This window comes from Orycteropus afer, unplaced genomic scaffold (genome assembly GCF_000298275.1).
Source record: "Orycteropus afer afer isolate SDZICR_OR568_19922 unplaced genomic scaffold, OryAfe1.0 scaffold00113, whole genome shotgun sequence".
Lineage (NCBI taxonomy): Eukaryota > Metazoa > Chordata > Mammalia > Tubulidentata > Orycteropodidae > Orycteropus > Orycteropus afer.
This window is the reverse complement of record NW_006921700.1, coordinates 8,476,323-8,487,860: the sequence shown is the minus strand read 5'-3', so window position 1 is coordinate 8,487,860 and position 11,538 is coordinate 8,476,323.

Genomic DNA, 11,538 nt, shown 5'->3' with positions numbered 1-11,538 from the left:
TTTCCTTCTGTGTATAAACCTTTCCTTGACTTTTTACAATAGTGGGCTAATAAAATATTTGTCCTTCTGTGATTGACTATTTATTTCACTCAACACAATGTCCTCCAAGTTTGTACATGTTGTGTGATATTTTACAGATTCTACATTGTACTTTAGGGTTGCATAGTATTCCATTGTGTGTGTGTACCACAGTTTATGTATTCATTAGTCGGTTGATGGGCACTTAGGCTTTTTCCATCTCTTTCTTATTGTGAATAGTGCTGCAATGAAACTGGGTGTGCATATAGCTGTTTGTGTCCTGCCTCTCACTTCTTTAGGATATATACCTAGTAATAGGATTGCTGGATCAAATGGTACTTCTATTTCCAGCTTTCTAAGAAATCACCGTACCAGTTTCCACAGTGGTTGTATCATTTTACAGTCTCACCAGCAGTGTGTGAGTCATAATCTCTTCCCACCCTTGCCTGCATTTGTTCTTTTCTGTCTTGTTGAACTTTGCTATTAATGCTGGGGTGAGATGGTATCTCATGGTTATTTTGATTTGCATCTCTCTAATGGCTAATGAGGAAGCTCTGGTAGCATAGTGCCTAAGGCATTTGACTGCTAACCAGAAGGCTAGTGGTTCAAACCCACCAGCCACTCCTCAGAAGGAAGGTTTGGCAATCTACTTCCATAGTCATACCACCTCACAAACCCAAGGAGGGATCGCTATGAGTTGGGTCTGACTTGGCACATAACAACAACAGCAACAACAATGGCTAATGATAGTGAACATTTCTTCATGAGATTGTTGCCTGCCTGAATATCTACTTTGGTGAAGTGTCAGTTCATATCTTCTGCCCATTTTTTAATTGGACTCTTTGTCTTTTTGATACTGAGGTGCTAAGGTTTTCTATAAATTTTAGAGATAAATCCTTTGTCCGATATGTCATTGCTGCATATTTTTTCCACTATGTAGGTTCTTTTTACTCTTTTGGAGAAGTCTTTTGATGCACATAAGAATTTAATTTTTAGAAGGTCCCAATCATCTAGTTTATATTCTGCTGTTTGTGCATATTGGGTTATGCTTAATAGTCTATTTATGCTATAAATCAGGGCCCCTAAGTTTGCCCCTATTTTTACTGATGAACTCTATAGTTTTAGGTTTCACATATAGCCTTTGATCTATCTGGAGTTAGTTTTTGTGTTTTGTGTGAGGTATGGATCTTGCATCATTTTTCTTCAAATGGATATCCAGTTTTGCCAGTACCATTTGTGAAAGAGACTATCTCTTCTCCAGTGAATGGATTTTGGCCCTTTGTCAAAGATCAGCCAACTACAAATCAATGGATCACTTTCTCCTTTAGTAGTTTTCTATATCTTAGGAGTGAGAATAGCCATACTTCACCTCCCCTACTTTGGTCATGTAGTCTGAAGGGACCAGTTCCTTGAGAAGGATATCATGCTTGGTAAACTGAAGGGTCAGAGAAAAAAGAGAAGACCTTCAATGAGATGGATTGACACAGTGGTGCAAAGATGGGCTTAAGCACAGGAAGAATTGTGAGGGTGGTGCAGGACTGGGCAGTGTTTCATTCGGTTGTACATATTGTCACTCTGAGTGGGAATTAACTCAGTGTCACCTAACAGTACAATAGCAACATTATTTAGATGCTCACTTGTCCAGGCCAAGAAATTTGAAAGACAGCTACCTGGCCAACTGACTGGAAGAGATCCATATTCATGCCCATTCCAAAGAAAGGTGATACAACAAAATGTAGAAATTATCAAACAATATCATTAATATCACATGCAAGTAAAATCATGCTAAAGATAATTGAATAACAGTAATAACAGTGTATCAAACAAAGCTGAAACCAAACCAAACCCACTGCCATGAAGTATATTCTGACTCATAGAGACCCCCACTGGGTTTCCAAGGCTGTAAATCTTTGTGGAAGTAAATTGCCTCATTTTCCTCCAGTGGAGCAGCTGGTGAGTATGAACCACAGGCCTTCTGCTTAGCAGACAAATGTCTTATCCACTACCCCACCAGAACGCCTTTATATTGATAAGGAACTGCCAAAAATTGAAGCTGGATTCAGAAGAGAATGTGGAGCAAGAGATATCATCACTGATGTCAAATGAATCTTATCTGAGTATCAGAAAGATGTTTGTCTGTTTTTTGTTGGTTATGCAAAAAAATTCGATTTTGTGGATCAAAATAAATTATGGATAATATTGGGAAGAATGGGAATTCCAGAACACTTACTTGTGCTCATGAAGAAGTTGTACGTAGACCAAAAGGTTGTCATTCAAATAGAACAGTAAGATACTGCATGGTTTAAAATCAGGAAGATTGTGTGTCATGTTTGTATCCATTCACCATATAGATTCAGTCTGTATGCTGAGCAAATTATCCAAGAAGCTGGACTATATGAAGAAGAACACGGCATCAGGATTGCAGGAAGAGTCATTAACAACCTGCCATGTGCAGATGACACAACCTTGCTTGCTGAAAGTGAGGAAGACTTGAAGCATTTACTGATGAAGATCAAAGAGTACAGCCTTCAGTATGGATTACACCTCAATATAAAAAAATAAAAATCCTCACAACTGGACCAATAACTAACATCATGATAAATGAAGAAAATATTGAAGTTGTCAAGGATTTAATTTCACTTGGATCCACAATCAAGTGGATGCAAGCAGCACTCCCATGGAAGCAGCAGTCAAGAAATTAAATGGCATATTTGATTGGGGAAATCTGTTGCAAAAGACTTCTTCAAAGTGTTAAAAAGCAAAAATGTCACTTTGAAGACTAAGGTGCACCTGACCCAAGCCATGGAATTTTCAATAGCCTCATATGCATGTGAAAGCTAGACAATGAATAAAGAAGTCTGAAGAAGAATTGATGCATTTAAATTATGGTGTTGGCAAAGAATATTGAATAAACCATGGACTACCACAACAATGAACTAATAAGTCTTGGAAGAAGTTTTCACTCCTTAGAGGCAAGGATGGAGAGATTTCATCTCATGTATTTTGGATATGTTTCCAGGAGGGACCACTCCCTGGAGAAGACATCATGCTTAGTAAAGTGGAAAACAAATGAAAAAGAGGAAAACCCTCAGCAAGATGAGTTGACACAGTGGTTGCAACAATGAGCTCAAACATATCAAGGATTGTGAGGATGGTGCAGGACTTGACAGTGTTTCATTCCATTGTACATGGAGTCACTGTGAGTCAGAACCAACTCAGTGCACCTAACAACATTCCAGAAGGTTTCCCAAGATTTAAAAATATTTGTAGGCATAATAAACACAGTCATTTTAGTTTTAGTTTAATAAATATAAAATACGAAATCTTTGTGAGTGTGCTGTTGATGTTTGTTGTTTCTGCTAATTCTTGAACATACTCCTTTGTTTGTGTCCCTAGATATATTACTGTGGGCTAGTCATTTCCTTTGAAGATCAATTTATAACAGTTCTGCAAGTCTTAGGATAAAGATATGTCCTGCAGAGAAAGTCTACGTTTCTTTTGCTGGATCCCTGAGGTGCTACCAGCATAGCATTACTTTAAATCAATTATTGCATGGTTTGAGGTTCCTTTCCCTTTATATATATATATATATAAAATTCCTTCTACAGGGAAGGTGGCTGAGACCTGGCCTGAGCCCAGGTAGATGCCTGGACCCAATCAATGGTTCCATGAGCTTCTCTGTGTGCTGGTCACTGAAGCCTTGTTTCAATAAGCCTGTTTTTCACATCCTCCACAGGCTTTAGCAAAGAAACGTTGATCCTACAAAATTTTTTTGACATAAAAATCTATACCTCTGAGGCTTTCCCTAAAGCAAGACAGAGTTCAGAGTTTATCAAAATCAATACAGCTTTAGGAAGGGAATATCATTACAGCTTGGCAAACCAAGAAAAGAAACAGAGCTCAACTTTCCCATTTTCTATCTTCTCCTAGTAGATGAGAACTTCAAGGTTGGAATTTGTTTTTTTGCAACTAAAACTTGATGACTTTAGGATTGAGTTTTGAAATTCGCATATTGGTTTTGTTTCTATTTGCTCTGATCATGACGCAGAAGAGCTTTGCTTCTAATTTCCTGCAAGGGAACTCTGCTTTCCCTTCCATTCACGGAAGAGCAAAAGAGCCACGTGTTACCTAGAAAATCAAATCTTTTCAGCAATTCATTTAAAATATTGCATCAATTTTGGTTCATTACAATGGTAACTACATTACAATTTAAAGTTGCAGTAAGACCCTACACTCATGTTAGCCCTGTGTACTTGCATAATTAAAGAGAAGTGTAAATATTATTCTCATTTATTTAGAAGGGATTTTTTTGGTCTCAAAAATATTTAAGGCATATTATTGAGATATGCAAAATTTAACAAAATGGAAAAAAGAAAGACAAAAGGAACTAAATGGAGCCAAACGTTTCACAAATACTTTCTTTAAGTTATTTACAAATTTGGTTATATGATACTATAAATAATAATATTTTAAAAATGTCTGATGTAGTATACAAATTATAGTGTCTTATAAAATAATAATGATGAAATATTCAGAAGACCCAGAAATCTAACACTAACAACAGCTAAAAATGCCTCTCATGGATCCTCCTAAATAGGATCCAGAGAAAAGCATAAACAAAATACTTTACAAAATTGTTTGGGTAGTGACACAAATGCATCATTCTTCAGTATTTTTTCTTATGACTTTCCTCAACATCAGCCAATGATACACATGAAAGCACAATCTATTTAAGTAATGCCATAGGAGAACAAAATGGAACATAATGGAAGCCCACACATGAAAGAATGTTTTGATCAGAGAGGACATATTTCTGAGTTCTGAGAGATTATATAATGGATTTATAGAGGACATGTTTTTGAAGATGAATATACGGACAAAGGAAACGGAATGTGGAAATCAGTGTTTTGCATATATTTGGTGTCTACTGTATGTACTGAATAGCATAGTGGCTAAGACACTTGCCTGCTAACCAGACGGCTGGCGGTTCAAACCCACCAGCCACTCCTCGGAAGGAAGGTTGGGCAATCCTACTTCCGTAGTGATACTGCCTCGGAAACCCAAGGAGGGGTCGCTATGAGTCGGGGCCGACTCGACGGCACATAACAACAACAACAACAAATATGTACTGAATAAATGTATGGGAAGGATAGCAAGTAAGTTCTTCCAGTAACTCTTAAGTTCCTTGAGGGGTGGTGTGATAAACTTTTGTGTCCTTGACACAGTGTCTATGACATAGTAAGTGCTTAACAAATTGTAGTAATAAAATTAAGCCAAAAAGGCGTCATAAATGGACATGGGTTGGTAGAGCAAATAACAATGAGACTGACTAAAGATGAGAACTCTTGTTGGAGAGATTCAAGCAACTCTTCTTCCAGAAGGCCTTTCTTGGTCACACATTTTCATACTAAGTTAAGACTTCATTCCTCCTGAAGAGCTATCTATCTGCCCACAATCACCTTCTGCAAAGGCATTTTCCCCAATGTATTGGGATTGTTTGTTTATTGGTCTGTCTCCTCTCCCTCATCTTCCCTACCAGACCAGGAGTTCCTTAGGCTCAAGGGCTCAAGATTATACACTATTGTATTCCTAACATCCACCACTCATCTGTCAGTTTGTCATACTCTGATGGTTTGCATGTTACTGTGAGGCTGTAAGCTATGCCATTGGCATTTCAAATACCAGCAGAGTCACCTATGGTGGACAGGTTTCAGCAGAGCTACCAGACTAATACAGACTGGAAAGAAAGACAAGGCCATCCACTTTTGAAAAAATTGGCCACTGAAAACCTTAAGAATAGCAGTGAAACATTGTCTGATATAGTGCTGGAAGATGAGCCCCTCAGGATGGAAGGCACTCAAAGTGTGATGGGGGAAGAACTGTCTCCTCAAAGTAGAGTTGACCTTAATGACATGGATGGAGTAAAGCTTTTGAGACCTTCATTTGTTGATGGAGCATGACTCAAAATGGGAAGAAACAGCTGCAAACATTCATTAATAATCAGAACATGGAATGTATGAAGTATAAATCTAGGAAAATTGGAAGTTGTCAAAATGAAATGGAGTGCATAAAGATCAATAACCTAGGCATTAGTGAGCTGATTTGGTTTGGCCATTTTGAATCAGAAAATCCTGTGATCTACTATGCTGGGAATGACAAAATGAAGAGAAATGACAAAATGAAGAGACACTCATTATCAAAAAGAACATTTCAATATCTATTCTGAAGTACAATGCTGTCAGTGATAGGATAATATCTATATGACTACAAGGAAGATGAGTCAATACAACTATTATTCAAATTCATGCACCAACCACAAAAGCCAAAATTGAAGAAATTGAAGAATTTTACAATCTTCCACAGTCTGAAATTGAGCAAACATGCAATCAAAATATGTTGACTATTACTGGTGATTGGAATGTCGAAATTGGAAACAAAGAATTATCAGTAGTTGGAAAATATGGCCTTGTGATAGAAATGATGCCAGAGATCGCATGATAGAATTTTATAGGACCAATGACTTATTCATGGCAAATACCTTTTTGCAACAACATAAACAGTGGCCATACACGTGGACTTCACCATATGGAATACACAGGAATCAGATTGACTACATCTGTGGAAAGAGGTGATGGAGAAGCTTAATATCATCAGTCAAAACAAGGCCAGGAGATGACTATAGAACGGATCATCAGTTGCTCATAGGCAAGTCCACAAGGGTCAAAGAAAATTAAAACAAGTCCATGAGGGTCAAAATATGACCTTGATATATCCTACTTGAACTTAGAGACCATCTGAAGAATAGATTTGATGCATTGAACACCAATGAATGAAGACCAGAAGAGTTGTGGGATGACATCAAGAACATCATCCATGAAGAAAGCAAAAGGTCATTAAAAATACAGGAAAAGAAGAAAGGACCAAAATGGATTTCAGAAAAGACTCTGAAACTTGCTCTTGAACAGAGTGTAGCTAAAGTAAATGGAAGAAATTATTAAATAAAACAAAACAACAGAAGATTTCAAAGGGTGGCTTGAGAAGACAAAGTAAAGTATTATAATATAAGGTACAAAGATCTGGAGATAGAAAAGCAAAAGGGAAAAACATGCCTGGCATTTCTCAGGCTGAAATAATTGAAGGAAAATTCAAGCCTCAAGTTGCAATATTGAAGGATTCTACGGGTAAACTATTGAATGCTGCTGGAAGCATCAAAAGAAGATGGAAGGAATATACAGAGTTATTGTACCAAAAAGAATTGGTCAATGGTCAGCTATTTCAGGAGGTAGCATATGGTCAAGAGCCAATGGTACTGAAGGAAGAAATCCGAACTGCATTAAAGGAATTGACAAAAATCAAGGCTCCAGGAGTTGAAGGAATACCCATTGAGATGTTTCAACAAAAGGATGCAACACTGGAGGTGCTTACTTGTTTATGCCAAGCAATTAGGAAATAGCTACCTGGCCAACTGACTAGAAGTGGTACATATTTGTGCCCATTCCAAAGAAAGGTGATCCAACAGAATGATGAAATGATCAAATATCGTTAATACCACACACAAGTAAAATATTGCTGAAGATAATTAAAAAATGGTTGAAGCAGCATATTGACAAGGAACTTCCGGAAATTTAAGATGGATTCAGAAGACACATGGAATGAGGAATACAATCGCTAATGTCAGATGGATCTTGGCTGAAAACAAAGAATATCCGAAATATGGTTACTTGTGCTTTATTGACTATGCAAAGGCATTTGACTGCATGGATCATAACAAATTATGGATAGCATTGAGAAAAATGGAAATTCCAGAACACTTAATTGTGCTCTGAAGGAACCTGTACATAAACAAAGAGACTGTTGTTTGAACAGAACAAGAGGGTACTGCATGGTTTGAAATCAGGAAGGATATACATCAGGATTGTATCCTTTCATCATACTTATTCAATCTGTATGGTGAGCAAATAATCTGAGAAACTGGACTATATGAAGACAAACCTGGCATCAGGATTGGAGGAAGACTCATTAACAACCTGCCATAGGCAGATGACACAACTTTGTCTACTGAAAGCACTTATTGATGAAGATCAAAGACTACAGTCTTCAGTATGGAGTACACCTCAACATAAAGAAAACAAAAATCCTCTCAATTAGGCCAATAGGCAACAAAAACAACAAAGATCAAAGCTGTCAGGAATTTCATTTTACTTGGATACACAGTCAACGCCCATGGAAGCAACAGTCAAGAAATCAGATGATGTATTGCATTGGGCAAGTCTGCAGCAAGACTTCTTTAAAGTGCTGAAGAGCAAAGATATCTCCTTGAAGGCTAAGGTGCACCTACCCAAGCCATGGTATTTTCAAGTGCCTTATATGCATGTAAAAGCTGGAAAATTAACAAGGAAGTCCCGAGAAGAGTTGATGCCTTTGAATCATGTTGGCAAAGAATACTGAAAATGCCACAGACTGCCAGAAGAACAAAAAGTCTGTCCTGAGAGATGTGCAACAGGAGTGCTCCTTAGAACTGAGAATGGCCAGAGTTTATTTCACCTAATTTGGTCAAGCTGTCAGAAGAGACCAGTCCCTGGAGAAGGATATTATGCTTGGTAAAGTAGAGGGTCAGCAAAAAAGGAGAAGACTTTCAATGCGATGGATTCACACAGTAGCTGCAACCAAGAGTTCAAGCATGCAAGAATTGTGAGGATGGCACTGGACTGGGTAGTATTTCATTCTGCTGTGCATACAGTGGCTATGAATCAGAGCTGATTCAAACGCACCTAAAAACAGCAACTATATTCCTAATTTAAATTCCCAATTAATGTTTACTGAATGAAATTTATAGGAATACTGGGGCAGATTATTGGATTATTGGATGATCTTGATAGAGTTCCTGTAGGAAGACTTTGCTCTACAGAGAGGAAATAAATTAAAAGGAAATAAATAAAAATAAAAGAAAGAAATAAAGAGGAAATAAATTTAAAAAAAATCTTTTCCAGGAATATGAATGCTTTTATGGGTAGATTTGGACAAGAAATGATTGGAGACAAGAGACCCACTTTGACTTACTTGCAAGAACCCAGGCTTGGAATAAGGGCAAGGATCATGGTACAGAAATGCCCAACTGAAGCAGTTGTCTCAGCAGGTAGTATTTCACATCCAAATATCTCATGATCTCACACAGGGAAAAAAAAAAAAGTTTGAAATGAAACTTTCCTTAAATTCTACTTCTTCCTTTCCTTAAGACATAACATATTATTTTCCTAAATCCAAAAACAAATGCCCTTCCTATGTGAATTCACATATATTTCATATCCTTAGGAAAAAACATAGTAATGTATGGATAAGACAGTACTGAAGGATGCTTTGAAGGGAATGAGGGTGGAAAAGAAGTCCTGTCTCAGAGCTGAACTTTTTTCCTGTTCCAACACTTACCTTGTGAATTCAGTTTATCTTCTTCATTTCCATTTTCTCTCTCATCAGAGAAGGGATAATAATGTTTTCTATACCTTTGTCATGGGGTCACTGAGGTCAGGGATCCTGTTTTATGCCTCAGTATTTAGCCCAGTGTGCTAGTAGCTGATCAATAAATATTTGTTCAATGAATGAATAACTGACATAATTTTATACTGCTAAGGCAAGGAGCTCTGGTAGCATAGCGCCTAAGGCACTTGACTGCTAACCAGAAGGCTGGAGGTTCAAACCGACCAGCCACTCCTCGGAAGGAAGGTTGGGCAATCTACTTCCATAGTGATACTGCCTCAGAAACCCAAGGAGGGGTCTCTATGAGTCGGGTCCGACTCAAGGGCAAATAACAACAACAACAACAACAACAAGGCAAGTCTGGAAGTCTCTGGGTGGTGTAAACAGTATGCACTTAACTACCAAGCTAAAGGTTGACAGTTAAAAGCTACCAGGTAGTATTATGGAAGAAGGCCTGCTTTCATAAACATTATAGCCAAGAAAACTCTGTGGAGCTCACCCCTATTCTGTAACATGTGGGGTTGCTACAAGTCAGAATCAAGTTGATGGTAACAGGTTTGGTTTTTGGTTTAACCTAAGTCTACAAATCCAAGGAGTTAACATTATTATGTAATACAAGATAACATTATCTCATATTTGTGTCATTCCATTCCGGAACACTCGCTACAAAGAGAGAGATGGTTTTTTCTTCTGCTCTGGAGCAAGGTGGAATGGAGCTGGTGGGAAGGCAGAGACAGAGGGGAATAAAAGCACTTCATCCATCAGCTCTGGATATCTTGAGAGATGTCTGCATAGTCTGATCATTTGTGCAGAGGGACTTGAATTCCACCCTGTCTGCCAGAGGCTTCTGTGTCAACAGCTTGAATGGATGAGTGTCTAATTTTAACTCAAGTGGAGCAGACATTTATTTTGGGAAGACAGGGTCCTTCAGAGAATGATTGACATTGCTTGTGGGTTGGCTCAGAACTTAATTTCTTGATCATTTTCCTTTGCTGGTGGGGAAGATTTTATTGGATTTTTACCTGTCTATGATATGCTCACTTCCTCTTAACTTTCTAAAGAACATTTAGGAGAGTTTATTTTTAACTTTCCAAGATACCTTACCTGTTACACACTTCCTGGAGTCTTGATCTGGTTTAGTCTTTTTACGTAACTGCAGTAATGGTCAAGCAAAAAAAGCCTTTGAGGAGACCAAGTTCTTCTCACTCTCCTGAGCACTACAACTATGATGAGAGGAAGGAATTCTGGACAGCAAGTCAGGTAGAACAGGGTCCACTCGTGGGTCCACCCCTTATTAGCAGTGTAACCTCAGGTGTGAGCTCTGCCAAGAAAGAGCCTCCATTTATTTTTATATAAAACATAAATACATTGTTTCATTTATATAAAGTAAGATTACTTTTCTTGACTCCATAAATATGACTGGAGCTTATGTCATTTATCTTACACCAAACCATTTCAAGACATATGTAAACTATTATTCTTGAAATCTCTAAAGCCTAATCCCACAATCATTCTTCATGCATTTTTATAATGTGTTAAAAATGGCAGCTGTGCATAAAAGGAAATGGCCCAAGAATGCCTTCAGGAGGTGACTGCTTCTTTTAGGAAGCCAGTGGTATCAGTAAAGATCTCAAGTAGGGAGTTGGTGGTATCTTACTCCCAGTGGGATAAGTACGGATTGTTTTCTCAAGACACTGCGAGCAGGCACATGGCAACATCATTCTGAGAAGCATTTCATTCAAGTTAAGAAACATCTATTGGAGAATTCTACATGTCTGAGAAACTGTTTCAAGTGCTGAGGAGCGAGGATGTCTCCTTGAGGACTAAGGTGCGCCTGACACAAGCCATGATATTTCCGATTGCCTCGTATGCATGTAAGAGCTGGACAATGAATAAGGAAGACTGAAAAAGAGTTGATGCTTTTGAGTTGTGGTGCTGGCAAAGAATGCTGAAAGTACCATGGACTGTTAAAAGAACTAATGTATCTGGCCACTCCCACCTACTTTCTGGACCCACAAGAACTCCATCATAGTCTGTGTGCTCAGA